General features: G+C 33.5%; 1 protein-coding gene across 2 annotated transcripts in view; it reads left to right on the top strand.

Annotated features, from left to right (window-relative positions):
• Window positions 1-14,496, top strand: part of LOC121330598 (adhesion G-protein coupled receptor D2-like) — a 71,491-nt gene that overhangs the window by 10,323 nt on the left and 46,672 nt on the right. The gene's annotated exons all lie outside the window — the stretch shown is intronic.

Genomic DNA, 14,496 nt, shown 5'->3' with positions numbered 1-14,496 from the left:
CAATTTTTAAGGACGATTCTAGCAGAAAGAGACACCATATACTAAACTAACCATAAAGTAGTCAACCGTTTTCACATACAGGGCTAGATTCTGAAAGCTATTTACTCAAAATTTGTATTGCATTTTTTTTTTCTGAAAGGAAAAAAAAAAAAAAAAAAAAAAAACCCAGCTGATTATAATTCTAAAATGAATATAAAACGCCCCGAAATTAAATGTCTAAGTTGTTCATTTTTTTTTTGTTTGGTAACTTTAGTAGGGGCTTTTTTTTCTTTTCTGAACAAATTACTCTATGAGGGTTAATATTGTTGAGAAATTATGGAATTCGACATTTCAATTATTAATTACGACAGATGTCTCCAGACTAAAAGCAGTGTTTTTCAGTCTTTCAATAAACTAATAATTATACTATTTTACAAAGTTAAAATAAATACAAAAATAAGTTAATCATGTACATTTTCTGAAGAAAAAACAAAGAAAAACCCTGTTGTTATGGTTACTTTTCTTTTAAAAGTGCATTTACTCTGAATAAGGTCTGTTTATTTCTAGACCAGTGTTTTAGGAGTTGAAAAAGTTATTCTGTATGATAACAGCTGAGTCTAAAAAATCTTAACTAGCAAATACAACAACAAAAGCCCCTTTCACACTGGCATGTTCTACCCGAGTCGGAACCTACCCGGGTCAGAACTGGTGTCATGCGGGTTGTCGACGCGATTTCACACTGCTTTTGATAAAGAGTGAAACCGGGTACGACCCAAGTACGTGGTTTCAAAGAAACTCGCAGGGCACTTTTAGGGCTTTACAAAGCAGCTACGAATGCCGTAAACAATTGCTGCTTTTGAGGGACAGACTTGCTACAGCAGAATCATGATTCTTTTAGTTAGTTTCTGTTGCTACAGTGAGTACTTTTGATCTCTCTGGTACTGTATTTGAGAGGAAAATACACTACAAGTGCAGTTCATTGTTGTGTCTTTAATCAGTTGTATTTGTAATAGAGCCATATATTTATTAATAAATCAATACATATTTAGCAGAGTCAGATCATTAAGAATTAAGCTGTAAATAGTTCCTTTACTCCCATGCCTAATTAAATTTTTCCATCATCACAACAAGAAATCACTGTTCGTTATGCATATTCAGCATGTTTTTATAGCTTATTTACTAGTAGTTTAAATGATATGACAAGGAATTCAAGTTTGCTTTTCCTGTTTGACGTGGTTGGAAAAGCGACTGTGCACTATGACTATTTTACCCACTTTTGAAACAATTTATTTTATAAAACCTTTATATTGCAGCATTACTGAAGGAAACTATCTGTCATTTCTTAAAGTATGTAAGGGAAATTGGTAGCATGATCCAATCACAAAGATGTATTTCATAAAAATAAAAAAAACAGTGCTTAAATGCCAGACCCCTATTTCCTTTTTCTATCAAATAATACTGCTATTTATATTTAAGCATTCTGCATAGAACTTTAAAAGTTAATAATTAAAAAAAAAAAAAACGAATTACAACGCGCTATATATATATATATATATATATATATATATATATATATATATATATATATATATATAAAATTCATTGCATATTTTGGGTGGGGGGGAGGGGGGGGGGGGGGGATGTTTTTCAGACATTAAAAAAATATGTGTAATCTAAGTGTTTGTCATTGAGTTACAGATAATAAAGCATTGTTTATCTGCATATAATATAATTTTTTAAGTCTTCTTACCCTATTGAGTACACATAAAAGTTAGATTTTACAAACCATGAGTGAAGGAGATACTAAAATGCGATTCACTCGTAGAAAATGACCAGAAGGTGTTATTCGGTTGTTTTATAAATGTAAATATGTGTTTGGGTCCTAGTATGGGAAGGAAATAATTTATCCTGTCAAACAAATGGAACGTTACAATTGAATATAACTCATAAAAACACTGCATAATGGGTAATGCAGAGGAAACCTTTGTCGCTTTCTGTGATGTTTTTAATTGTTTAAGAAGTCTTTGTGTGCGTTCGTGCCAGATTTTCCAAAGGAACTCCAAGAACATAGAGTATCGTCCCTTGTGTTCAATTTAAAATGGATTCATCTGTTTTTCTGCTGTTTTATTGACCCACGTGCGTCTGCTCCACAGTTTCCTTGCAAACCAAAAGGTTTAATTTAGTACAACACGATAAATAAATGAAAACACATATTACATGAAATCAAATACAGTTACACACAAAGCATGAACAACAGACTACAACAAACAAACTCACATAGAAATGACATTTTGGAGCAGTGTTTTTTTACTTTTGTTTTTTTTTTGGCAACATTTCAACAATTCGGGTACCAAAGAAGGCTGTAGGTTCGAGCTTTGAATGCTAGTAACCTTTCCATTCATATTATTTAAACTGGGTTCCAAAGTAGTGTGGTAACTGTAGCCACGTCCTAGTGTTTCCTGGTGTTTAGATACTCCTAAAACATATTTACTGTAATATTACAATATAGTATATTTTTATATACAGTTCCTTCACTGAACACAGAAATTTCTCATCTTGATTACAGAGTGGTGTTTCAGCACTGCATACGCATTTAAAATATTTATTTGTTAGAAGACGGGAAAACCCATCTTAATCTCTTTATGGGCTTCAAATAGAATCTGAAATTAACAAGTCTATGATAGCAGTGTTTGTTAACAGCACTAAAGGTTTAATGCTGACAGATATGTTTGGTTTATACTCTACAGGTTATTAACTATTAAGATCCGAAATCAATCACTTGATTTTTTTTTTATTGCATTACTTTGTTGACATTGTTGGTCTGGATTACAGAAAATTGGTTTGAATAGATGAGATAATACTGTACAAATACTGTTTAAACTTATTTCAGAAATACAGTTTTGCATCACCTAGAATTGTATGATTGAGACATAATTAATAATTGATACATAATTGTAAATAAACTGTATGAACATAATTAAAATCTTTTATTTAACTACAAAATGATAACGCAAAAGTATACCAGAAGCCATAATAGTAATACAGTAGTCTCCGCATATAGGAACACCTCATAAGAGAACACTTCAGCTTAGGGAACACCCTTGAGGTGAAACTGAATGTTCCCATTGTAAATGCTCTGCCTAAAAGAACAGGAACTTTGCTTAAAAGAACACATTTCGATAGCAACTCGTTGCTAAACTATTTGACTCTGATACAGTACTCTTTTGTAACCTGATAACTCATGATTATCAAGCTCAAATTCAAATGGTTTATTCAGTCTTTTCAAAACTGATCGAAGTAATGTGCAGCTACTGGCACATTTTTTCAATGTGTGTAGGGCTGTTGTGTTAATAACCATTGTGTTAAAATTCATTCTCGTATTCATAATTACAGTATGAGGCACTGCTGCATTTTTGCCATATGTAGAGATGCTTTGTTCTTTAAGTTTGTCAGTCTATAGTTTTTCTCTTATTCTGTTCATTTCATATGTTGATGTACGTGCGTCTTGACATAAGTAATAAATACATTTGTATTTCTTGGTGGTCAACTCTGTCTTAGAGAACACTTCACATGCTTCCCGAGGGGTGTTTTCTTAGCCAGACTACTGTACAGTATTTCAGGCTAGATTTTAAAATGTCAGTTTTTAGTTAAGCATATGGAAAACTACAAAGCAGCATGTAATTCAATAAGTTAACATACAATTTGTACATATTTAAAATAAGTGCGCGTATGTTGGCACTGTTAAAGATGTAAACAATAAAGTAGTTGAATGGTAACATTTTAAACATTGCTGTTTTTTAAGAAGTCAGCTCAGGTATGGTTATGGTATTTTCCATCTGTCCAAAGCAAAATTAACCTTTTCTTGGAGTTGTGGGCCAGCATTTTTAAATCAATACAAAGACGTTGTCGGTAAACTCTGTGCTTGTAGTTGGTAGCTTGTCTCGTTTGTTGAACAGTTAGAGCTATAATGTATATAGAAAGGATTGTAATTCTTTATGGAATTTTGTTTGAGCTATAGTTATGAAGTGACGTATTTTACAATTATTCATAACAAACCTGTATTGACTTTAATCGTAAAAAGGAATACATTTTAAAGTGTGACCAAAACAACATAATTGAAATAGTTAACAAAAAAGCATACTGTATCCTACAGAAAAAGTAATGAATATAATTACATTGGTATTTACCAGATGGCATCTATGTTATTAGGTTTACAAAACAGCCACTAGGAGGCAGCATCTAATTCCATTCACTGGTCATTTCAGAAACCGTTAATTGCATTGATAATATAATTTGGAATGATAACGATTAACCCCTTATTAAATGTGTATTTCCATATAAACTTACATAGCATTGTATTCCTGTTTCCCATTGAATGTGTGGTGGGTAAGTCTTGTTAACCTTGACACTGTGTGTTTCTATATACAGTGTAGAATATGGTGTTGGGTCCCATATGATCTGGTACAAGCTGATATCCAGAGTGGGGTTCCCAGGAGGGCTCACTGGCTGCTCTGACCTTTATTGGGTGAAAATCAGCTTGTATATTACACAGCACCCTATAATATATTAAAGTTAAATCAGGTTAATTAAACACTATACTGGAGCAAATGTTAATGTGAGTCATTTGAGTCCACCTGATACAAACTATTTGATACAGATATTTCAGATAACTGTATTGCATCAGTAGCTTGGTCTTCAATACACACATAGCACATATACAGTGAAACCTCACAAATTTGGCCTTAATATGGGCGTTGGACTTGCATCCCAGTTTTGAGAGGGTTTGGCAGTATACATGTGCATGTGAGTCTTATTAGAGAAATAATTAAACAGTGGTTTGATATGTTCAGGACTGCTGGTGGTGGCCTACTGAATACAGGGATGGACTTAATATTGAAGGTGGTCCTAATTGTAACAGAGGTGGTCTTAAAACACAGTTTTACTGTGTGTGTGTATCACACTGCCAGATGACAAGCTGTCCAAAAGTTTACCTTAATCCACACTACCAGCATTTGTTCCATAGCACTGACTAATGACTTCAGTAGTGTGATCATTGGTGAAATGTTGGGCTGCTGGAAATGTAGTAGTGTTTATTCGAGCGCTTTGTATATGTTCCACAAAACGGTCTGCAGTTTGTTGCATTTATTGCAGATAATGCAGTATACTATTCCTTTAGTGGTGCATGTAAAATGTATATTAAATGTGTTCTTGGTGTTGGTTTTCTGCCTAGTTGGTGGGCGAGCAGTGATCAGAAGTGATTAATGAGGGTTGTGATGAGAGTGGAAAGAGATCAGTAGCAGTTTGTCCTGCACTCAGCTGCCACAGCTGTGCCTCTTCACTCTTCCTCCCCTCGGATCCCTTTGCCTGGCAGCCGTGAGTCCACCCTCTTCCGGCTGGTATTTCGGAAGGTCGTTTGCGTGGATGCCAAGATGCCTCGACAGAGGCAGCTGGGCTAGAGCCGTGACTGTGGTGTATGAGCCTCACCTTCGATTTCCCTTTAAACAAACGAGGAAGAGGTTATTTTAAACGAGACCAAAAAAAACCCCAACATAGGCTAAGCTTCCCAGGCAGGTGTCCAGTGGTCTGCTGTGAACTTGTAACCTGTTGTTATAACTGTGTGACTAACCCCCGTCTCCAATTACATGCTAAACGTTTTTCACGTGCTGCATGACGAGCGTTATATTACTTGAACAAAACCTAGCGAAAACATTTCTTCCATTGCCAATGTTTAAAAATAGCTGTCATGTTAATGAAGCCAGCATTATCATACATGCCCAATTTGTCTTGTAAGAAAGTAGCTTAAAAGTTATAGAATTGAAATTTCATTTGTCAAAGTACCACCCCCCCCCCCCCCCCCCCCCAATCAGTATTTATGGTACCTCTTTAGTTCCTTAACCTGTTAATTAGTTCACATAATTGCATGTCAGAAATTTGAGTGGCTTGAGGTTGTTACCTGCACTAATAAGGACTTCTGAGACACACACACACATATATATATATGTATCATGACGTACACTTTTTGAAATGCTGTGGTACTTAAGCACTCTAATAGTTTTTTTTTTTATTTTATTTTTAAAATCACTTTGTCAGAAGATAATTTGTAACCCAGTCCTAGGTGAGATGTTTAGAATTGGGTTTATATTAAAATGATTTATAAAACCAGTTAGGATAAACTGTGTAAATACCTTTTTTTTTTTTGTTATACAGGTAGTCTCTTCAGTGTCTTGATTGGAGATGCATGTCCTAAAGCTTTGGCTGCTTAGATCTGAGGCACAGTAGTGGTTTTAATGTAAACTCTAAATTGGTATCTACAATACCAATCGTTGGGTTTGTGAATGTTACAAACAAATTGTTATGCAGCTATAAATAAACCTTATTCCTTTTATTTTATTAAAAATAGTGTTGTTTAGTATTACGGCTATACGTAAAATACTGTACAATATTTAATGTAATTTAACAATGCTACTAATACTGCTGTTGCTACAACTACGACTACTAATAATAAGAAAAAAAATAAATAAATAAAAAATAAAAAAATAAATCAAGCCAGAAAAAATCTTGCAAGGGCAAACCTATGACACAAACTGAAGGACAACAAAAGAATAAACTTAATCAGAGCAAATTTCAAATTCTGCATTGATATTATCCTGTGAGAAAATAATCGTACTGAATAATGTGTTTCCTGTCGAACAAAAAGCGCGTTTCAGCAATGAACATAGCCAAAGAAGCTTTGTTCTAAACTTGCAACGTATTTATTTGCTTTGTAATTACCTGTCAACTCAATTTAGTAATGTCTTGTGTCATACAAAAGCAAACCAAGTCATGCTATATAAGCAGAATGTTCTGGATCACGTGACCAATCCGACTGTGACTTCATGACCTCTGTTATAAAAACATGCCCCCCCCCCCCCCCCCCCAAATCGGCAGGAACCTGAAACTCCAAAATGGTATGTGGAGAACAACTGTTCTGTTTATACATTAACCACCATGATATTAGTGCCTGCAGAACTTGGGCAATGTGGATGAAATAGCACTGTCTCCCAACACGTTTGTGTCATAAATTACTGAAAGGAACAGTTCCTGTTAATGTTCAAGAGCACAGTAAAGTACAGTAAAAAAAAAAAAAAAATTATAATAAACAACCTATGATTTTTTTTTGTACGATACCAGTGTTAAAATTGGTATGAGACACTAGCCTGTAACTATGGCTATTTTTTATGTTTCATGACTTAGTTTTTTTTAGGTTTATTTAATGCACTTTTGAAGCCAGTCATATACAGTATAGAACATCAAATCGTGTTATATTTTAAATATCACCCTAAAGGGGACAGAAAAAAGAACAAATAGCCCAATAATATTGCACAGCCCCGTAGCCTTTTGACCTTCCTGTGAAATGGCGTTCTCATGCACGGCGGCCGTTCATGTGTCATTTCCTTCAGTGCTAGCAAAGTTTCTTCTCCTTAACAAGTGTTTACAGAAACGTGTTGAATCTTATTAATCTGTTTCTCGTCTTCTCAATCTGCCACGGTGTGTGTGAGGTGGGAAAACTGGCATTTCTGACAGCTCTGCACTACTCCTGAGAGCGCTTCAGAATGCTTACATTGAGCAGATGTGGTTTGTACTTGTTGTTCTTTGAAATTACCGTCATTAACTGAAAGCATGTGTCAATCAAATATATTTAAAAAATGCAGTTTTTCTTATTGAATTTTCAAATGATACACCAGTTGATACAGCTTAATAGATAATACTTCAATTCTGATCTTCTTAAATGAGTTAGATGCTTTTTCATTCAAATAAAGCATGAGAGAATAAACTTGCGATATATCTTTATTTTATTAGATTTAAGCTATTTGCAATAATAATCTTGTAAATTCCCTGTCACACTTTCCTGATATTATTGATATACTGCTATTTAGCTTGACTTTGAAGCTGTATAACCTATACCTCACCCAAATCTTTACTGACACCTGGGCTAAGCCCTGCTTTACAGTGATTGAATATCTTCTTTACTATCTCAGCAGTCTGTGGCCCTTAACATGCAAGGTACCATTAACCTTAGCTTTAGTTAGTGTAGAATTTATGGGGGCGTGCTTCTGCAATTAGGGGTATGCATGGAGTAGACTATGCTCATTATATTTTGATAATTGACCAGATTCTAGTATTTTGCTTCAGGATAAAGGTATATTGTTTCACATGTTCATCGGGTTCACCATGAGAGCCAATGTCATTACAAAGTGTACAGCTCTGGTTTTTATTTTACTGGTAGAAAATACCCCGGAGAAAATCCCTGAAACGCTGTGAGTTAAATTAAACCAGAGCTGAATGTAATGATGGGTCCTGAGCACTATTTTATTCTGCAACATAATCATGCAGAATAATTACGCAGCTTTGCTTTCACCTTTTAAGATCATCCAAGGAAAATGAAAAAGAACGAAACAATACATTATAGATGCAAAAAATATACACACTTTCTTCCTACTAAAATGTTTTACAATATTGTATCAGCCTTGATTGGAAAACAGTGCTATTTATCCCAGGATTTAAAAAATACTGTAGTTTACTGTTAGAAAATACCATTGGCTATTCTGAGAGTAAGCTGTACTTAAATCCATTTCGGCTGTAATTATTGTTCCATCTGTAGCCTTTTGCCATTCAAAGAAAGATTTTTACTATTTTTCTGTGTAGGTGGAAACTTTGCAATTAAAATATGTTAGAGATTGACAAGAATGTCTCATACATTTTGAAGGGGCTCACCAACACGTCAGTCGGATTGCTTTGTATGGTTTAATTAAACAGGTTTTTGGCATATAGACCGTTCTTTCCTCAGCAAGTTCAAGCAACTCATTTTGATTCATGTATTGGAAGTTTGTTTCCATTTTCCATGCATATGTTTTACTTGGCTCTTCAAACATACAGCCAAAATGGTCTCGTTTTAAAGTTAGTTTGTTTATAGATCGTTTTCTCCTTCTTTCTTATACACATGTGCGCCACACAATTATTTTTGAGAGTATAGTTACAGATATTAAAGTGGTTGCACAGCCACATGTACAGTTAAAACTGACAAAAACGTTAAAATGTGACATTTCGAAATCTAACATGAAATACTGTACTACTGTTACGGCTTTCGGTAGACTTTTGCATATATCATTTTGTAGTTTCTTTGATTACATGATGCTAAATAAGGCATTTAAATTATGTTCATATAGTGTTTTTTTTTTTTCTTAATTGCCTCAAAATTCTAAGTGATGCAAAATGTTTGTCCATATAGCTGTAGTTAGTCTAGGTGAGTTCAAAATCAGCAGGGTAATGTTGAAAAAGGATACAGATATTTCAGTATTTTAATGAAAAAATGAAGATGAGAAGATTGAATGTAAGCATTTAAGTTAATCTACTTTTGAGGGAGAGGCAATACAATTTCTGGTAAACATTTTTATAGATGCCATTTCACCAGTGCTGGTGAACTTGAGGTATAAATATGCACTATCCAGAGGGTGCAATATTTTTTTGTCATTGGAGTCTAGAATATACATTGGTGCACCGGTGGTTGCAGGAACATCTGTTTCTAGCTTGTTGTTCCTCTTGGCTGCTTTTCAATTGGATTTCCTCAAGCAGGTCCAAAGCTGTCACCTTAGCCAGGGTCTGTTAGCTATCACCACTGGCCCTATATTAAGTAGGTGTTTCAGGGCTAAGTTAATAACTCCTGCCTTTCTGACTGATCACAGCCATTCTCACCATATCTGTTTAGCTTAACCATCTCCTCTGGGACGGGGGCTTCTGTCTCCCTCTGTGTCATGCTTTCAGAGGTAGATGTGTTTTTGTTTTCATTCATTGATAAGGTTACAGTACATGGGGGAAATCCAGTGTTTGTGGTATTGTTGTTACCTCTCATGCTTCTGAATTGCCACTTTAATCCCAAGCCCTTGTTATTGCACTCAGCAGTATCTGTTGCATCTGTCAAATCTGATATCCTGTTGAAAGTGATGATTCAAAATGGAGTCGTTTATCAAGATAACAGGGCCAACGAGATTTCTGAGATTTCTGGAGAGGATGCTTTGTACTGAAGTGAGCTTTTGTTTTTTTTTTTCACATTTCTTGCTAGAGGAATATCAAGGCGTGTGGTAAACATTCAACCAGCTAATTAGAGGCAAAACATTTTGGTATCACATGTTAACAAACTGTACATTTCATAGAACATTTTAAGAAACTTTTTTTTTCCTGCTATCTACAGTATTATTTTCAATATAGGTAAAATAAGTACAAAGAACTTGCAAATGATTAGTGAATCCAGGTTGAAAAAAAAAAAAGTTAAATGCCGTATAAAATTTTTTGTTATGACCATGTATAAAAATAAATTTTAATTACACAATTTAATTAAAAAAAAAAAAAAAAAAAAAAAACAGGAACATATAATACTGTATATACAAAGAAAGATATTAAATATATTTAATATATAAAAATATATTTCCCATTCCCAATAAATAAGTATTTAAAAATGTTGAATAAAAAGGTGGTTTAAAAGTGAACTTTTGGTTATACTGGGCTATTAAATTTTCTTTAGTACTGTAAAGCTAAGGAAATGCAATTTTCATGATGGTATCGGTTTAGGACTCACTCAATTTAAATTGCTGTTTATTGTTTTATTTTCTAAAGTTCTATTCAGTATTTAACTGAAGGAAAGCTAATTTTCTAGTTTTGGCAGCAAGGACTCTACATCATTTTTGGACATGTTACAAATTTCTTATAATTCCACGTTCTGCTACGCATCAAATGTACAGCTGCAACTGACATCTAGAAAGATTTTAAAGGCTGTGAGCAGTTCAAGTTAAAATTATGTATACAAGCTAATTAAACTATTTTTGTGTAAAAGGGTCAGAGACATTAACAATTCCTTATATAAAGTGTGAACTTTTTCACTGCAGTTTAACCTCTTTGTCTCTCATTGCGGTAATTGGTTCCATACGCTTACATTTTCCAGAACAGAAATGCTTGAATTGTGTAGATCAAAAGAATTAGAAATACCTGTATTGGTTTTGCATTGTTTAAATTTTTTGCATATGTTTATGATTTGCTAGACTACAGTAACAGAGTGGTATTTTTTCATAATGTTGTTTTAAATTATGGCAAGGTTGCGTTGTACAGGAATCTTGTAGCATCCTGGCAGCTAAAAGAAGCAGTGTGTGTTTCGATCGTTAAGCAGCTGAATGCAGCAATCTGTTGTTTCATGTGCAGTTTTTCAAAAACTGACTTCAGCATTTTGCTTTTGTTCAATGTCTGACTTCTTCACTAATAAAACAAAAAGGCATAGAAAATAATGGAAGGCATGGGGGTGTATTATAAGTCTGCCTAATTCCATCGATTTGATCTAATGAAATAATAAAAATAGGCGATCAGTTTTTTTTTTTTTTTTTTTTTTAATGACCCCACCGCAATGGAATCACTGTGAACACTTCCTGTCCTTTGTCATTGTTTTACAGTTACACAGTTTTCAAATTTTAGATTTTGTGCCTTTTAAACATTCTGTTACATACAATAGCAGAGAACGCAATATAGGTTCCATACTGTACGTAGTAGCATGCTAGTATGAGAGCACAGATAAGATTCAGAATAGCGAGTTACAATTGATCATTAATTCTGCAATCTTTTAGTGCTGTTGTTATATTGGAGAAAGTTATTGAATTAAAGGTTTTGTAACTGTACTTATTTTCAACTAAACTAAGCTATAATGTGTAAAGAAAGCAAAGCTGAAAAACAAACTTTTTAAGTAAGGGCATTAGGCTGTCCTTTTTTCTGTATTTAGTTCGGATTTCAATTCAAGTTAGAATACTGACTTTCTTGACAGTCACGGACAGATCTGATATGAAACATGAATACGTCTGATTACTGAAGTAAGGTTTCACATAACTGCTACCATATGTTTGAGAATTGCCCTGATGACAAATACTGTTGCAGAGCTGTAGATAAAAATTTAATTTGAACTTTTCACTATTTAGTTATTAAAATGGTTATTGCTTTATTTAAGTTATCTAAAAAAAATTGATTGCTTTGCTTTACTATTTTGAGTGAATTGTTACATTAAAAGTGTGCATTTTATTTTGAATTTTATTTTATATTATGCTGCAACTTTGCATATGCAATTCCAAAGCAAAAAGTGTGTTTGTTTTGTGTGCTATGTAAAACATGCATAACTGTCAAGCAGAGTAACTGAAAAAGCATTATTTCAGTACCTGAAGCACGAGGGTCAACAGTGTAATGTATGAGCTCTAGATTGCATGACACGTTTATTAGAGCCCAACTTCCCTGAAGGAATCAGACACAGTAATCATTGAGGAATGTATCCCACCAGAACAATGTAAACACCTTGTAGACGGGTCATGTTGTATAAATACTGTCACGACTGTCCTGATACTACAGATATTACACGTCTTTTAAAGCTAAATCTTTACCTCCCACCCAGTACCATCAATGGTAATTGTTCAATCTGCAAATGTTCTTTTTTTCTTTCAGCTATGTTTAAGTCATTATTAAAGTATGGATTTGTTTCTGTGGGCAATAAATGCAATTTCCCTGAAGGAATCAGACACAGTAATCATTGAGGAATGTATCCCACCAGAACAATGTAAACACCTTGTAGACGGGTCATGTTGTATAAATACTGTCACGACTGTCCTGATACTACAGATATTACACGTCTTTTAAAGCTAAATCTTTACCTCCCACCCAGTACCATCAATGGTAATTGTTCAATCTGCAAATGTTCTTTTTTTCTTTCAGCTATGTTTAAGTCATTATTAAAGTATGGATTTGTTTCTGTCGTAAATGCAATATATATATTAAATCAGACCACAATATAATTATTACAGTATCAAAAGACATAAATATATTAAATCAGACCATATATATATATATGTATATATATATATATATATATATATATATATATATATATATATATAAGATTTTGATACTGTAATAATTATATTGTGGTCTGATTTAATAAAAAATAAAAAAACAAAACCCTGCTAAATCATGTCAGACACATAGATATATAGTTATTTTACTGAAGCAAATGATTTGTATATTTATAATAATTATATAGCTGATTTAAAGCGGTTACGTTTACATATTTTTGTCTTAAGGTAATGTGTATCACTTTCTGTAAGTGTTACTAGGAAGATGTTATTTTTCGGCACAGTTCTAAAATGATATACAGTATATTTTATCTACATATTGAGCAAACCATACTCCATGCTGAAACTAATTGCAATATTTTGACTTCTGCTTCTAGCCTGCGTTTTCTTTTTATTTCTGCCATGTAACTTAAATGAAAGCTGTCAAGGACTGGATAACTGAAGTTGCAGTTTGCAATGGCTAAAACACCTAAGAAAACTAATTGTTTAATAGTAGTTAAAATCAGTACATTTTTTGGTTTATTATGCCTCAGATATTTTTTTTTTGTAACCAGTTCATCCAATGCATTTAAAGATAAAATGCATTTTCTTTTTTTTTTGCTGTGAAGTTTTCTGTGAATTTTTAGTTTTCTGTGAGAACGAATTTGGTAGATTGTGATATCTGTGGTATTCTGAGTCTGTCAAAAATTAATAAAAAGAAGCCCAGTCTCCTGTCCTTGATGCATTTTATTTGTGCCAAATGCCAAAACCGTTGTATTTTTCCCCAACATATTTTAGCCAAGGATAGCTTTTGTCAAATTGAATGTAAGGCTTGTACAAAATGATTTAGTTATATTTTTGTTACCTTACAGACAGGACTGTGTGTTTTTTCTATTTTCTGTGCTGTTGATGATGAAACATTCTTAGTGTAGTGGGATTGCATGTTTGTTTTGATTTCACTCATTTTGCTCCGTAAATTGTGATCATTAATCTCAAGCAAAGAAACCGATCCTTCTCAAACATACTTGGAGTTTTTTAACCAGTGATTGTATGAGAAACAAAAAACAGCCGCCTGTATATTACCTTAACGTTTTTGTAAAAGGAAATATTATATATCCGCATGAGTAGAGGTAATTTAAAACAGTCTACATTTAAGACAATGAACGACGCGCAAGGTACATTTGTCAAATTAACAAGATGGTTTTATAACAAATCGATTAGATTAAACTGTAAAACACATAAGATAACCACGGTTTTCTTTTGTAATGACTAATTGGAAATTATAATACAATTTGATTACACGAAAACTGATCATTCTAAAGATATTGTAACTAAATTATTTGAAGTATTAATCAAAAATTGGAAGAATAACCCAGAGCAGTTTTTCTACACCTTTGTGACTTTTTCCCATCACTACTCTTTCAAGTCCATTTGGTATAATCCTGTTGTCAGAAAGCATTATATATTTTCTGTGGAAAATAGAAAGCTGCCCTCCACTCTCCTTGCCGAGACACTGTGTCCCCTTAATCATACTTTTCATTTCAGTACATTGAAATTTCTGTTACCAAGGACAACATCATAAATAAGTGTTTGTGAAATTTTTACCTGCGGCTTCCTAACTTTGTGCATT

The sequence above is a fragment of the Polyodon spathula genome, chromosome 18, assembly GCF_017654505.1.
Source record: "Polyodon spathula isolate WHYD16114869_AA chromosome 18, ASM1765450v1, whole genome shotgun sequence".
Classification (NCBI taxonomy): Eukaryota; Metazoa; Chordata; class Actinopteri; order Acipenseriformes; family Polyodontidae; genus Polyodon; species Polyodon spathula.
The sequence above is the reverse complement of the archived record's forward strand: the minus strand, read 5'-3'. Positions and strand labels throughout refer to the sequence as shown.